Source organism: Palaemon carinicauda, chromosome 17 (assembly GCF_036898095.1).
Source record: "Palaemon carinicauda isolate YSFRI2023 chromosome 17, ASM3689809v2, whole genome shotgun sequence".
Taxonomy (NCBI): domain Eukaryota; kingdom Metazoa; phylum Arthropoda; class Malacostraca; order Decapoda; family Palaemonidae; genus Palaemon; species Palaemon carinicauda.
The window spans coordinates 76,899,189-76,901,667 of record NC_090741.1 but is presented as its reverse complement, the minus strand read 5'-3'; positions in this window follow the sequence as shown (position 1 = coordinate 76,901,667).

Here is a 2,479-nt window from a genome sequence, read left to right as displayed (position 1 = left end):
TTGAGCGAACGAGGCGGAAGTCGTGGCTTTGGGAGAGAGAGAGAGAGAGCAAACGCATTATTTTCACGACAGAGGCAACAGAGGAAACGGCCACAGTTGCTGCCTGTCACTTCTTAACGTACGTAGCGTGGTTTGGAGAACTTAATCAGAGTGAGGAGAATTTCACTTTGATTAACGATGCCATTCCTTCCCAGCATTTAATGAAGTGGATGAATTAGTCAACCGATGTTTGGATGAGTATTATATATTATTTAGTTGCCTTGAATGGGATAAATCGTTAGGGATATGCATATCTGTGCTTGGGATTCCGTGACTGGGTAAAATTAAATGTATATTAATGGTATCGTGGTTTACCCGTGCCTATTGTAATCCAAAGTTGGCAAGAACTTCATATGAAACTAGTAAGTAATAATTTGGGGGGAAAAGCACAATAGAATATAGTATGTCCTTTTGTCTTTGTAACACAACGCTATGAATTCTTTATGTAGCTATAAGCCCAAGGGTTCTTAAGAGGTAAAAATAGCCCTGTGAGGAAAGGAAATAAGCAATATGAGAAATAATTAACAATTAAGATATAATATTTTAAAAACCACAACAACCACAATAATAATGATGATGATGATGATAAAGAAGATGATGATGATGATGAGGAATAATTAAGTGATCAATATGACGGAAATATTGATTCAAAATAATCCTTTCTTGAAATTATTAATGAGATGTTGAAGCGTAAATTCCTCTGAAAATTGTATACGCTGAACAATATTATCTACTCTTAATGAAAATGTATGAAACTAATAAGCAATGGATGATGATTTTTTGTTGAGAGTCCCTTGTAATCTAAATTAATATGACTCAACAATTTCTATATAACTATAATTAGAGTTTGGATATTCCGTAGCACTCTATTTAGAAGAAATATGATCAGCCGATTAAATAATCCAAGGTAGAACTGGTTGGACTTCCGGATCTTGTCCTGGAAAGGTCATGGTGTGAACAGCTCGTTTAATATGTATGATTTATATTGTAATTTAATTCCGAGAGGAAAAATCAACCTCGGGTTAAGAAAAACTCTAACCTAATTAAGTTTAATACCTGAGATTTCTGTTTAATTTGCGTAAATTTTGATCTGGTTTTAGTGGCATTACTCGTGCTGGTTATTATTACATGAAGAAACATTCGGATTTCGCATATTTAACAAAAGCGTAACACGTGATGTCCAGACAATTTCTGTAAATGTTAACCGGTTTTTATATTTCGATTACAGGATTATAGAATATGATGTGAATTCAAGTTTTTCGGTTTGTTTGAGAGAGAGAGAGAGAGAGAGAGAGAGAGAGAGAGAGAGAGAGAGAGAGAGAGAGATGAAACGTTTGATTTTCACTTTAAAGCTCTCATGTACATAATCTCATTATGTTAAGAAGAATAATAGTTTTTATTGTACATTGACATAATAAAATAGAGGATTAAAATATCCAAATAATAATAATAATAATAATAATAATAATAATAATAATAATAATAATAATAATAATAATAATAATAATAATAATAATAATAATAATAATACCACTGAGGACTGGAAGTTTCAATGTTGCCAAGGCACATTGTTTCCCACTGCCATATTTGACACTCATACATTAGAGGTCACCCATCCACAAAAAAAAAAGAAAAAAAAAACAGAGTTTATCTTACTTCATGAAGTTTTGTGGACCTGGTCCTGCAGAAATGAATAACAGAGGAATGGTTATTTTTTCCTCAAAGAATGGGACAGAGAAGTAATTTTGTAAACAAATTGCTAATAAAAAAGGCCATATTTTCGAACTACGCTTAACTTTCCATTTTGTTTTGCTTGTTGCTTGATCTTCCTGATCTTTATTTGTGATTTTTGAAAACACGCAACAAAAAATTCTCTATATTTTGAAGGTTGATATTCGGAAGAAAAACTTTCCTTAATTGTTTGTAATTCTTTTTGAATTTGATATTTTTCTAGTTTCTTCTTTTGCTCTTATTTTCTCGATCTGTTCCTCGCATGTCAGTACTAATGATAGTCCGTCATTCGTGAAAGAAAGTTATATAGAATGGATTTGGAAATACAAGGAAAGAGAGGAAATTCCAAAGCTGGGGGTTTTGTAAAGTGAATTACGTTGCACAGTCTTAAGTTTGTATTGTGTTGCATTGAATAATTTGTGTACCCGACCAGTCAAAAATTACTTCTATATGCACGCATACGCATGCACACACAGATTTAACCCTTTTACCGCCCTCCCCCCCCCCCCAACCTTGGCAAGATCGGCAATTTATGGGAGATTATGGTTTCCGAGTGTACCTCTCGGGATACCTCCAATCACCAGACCATGACTAATTCTCCCCACTACCTGAGCGTGACAAGAAAGAAATATATAGGTATATATATATATATATATATATATATATATATATATATATATATATATAGATATATATATATATATATATG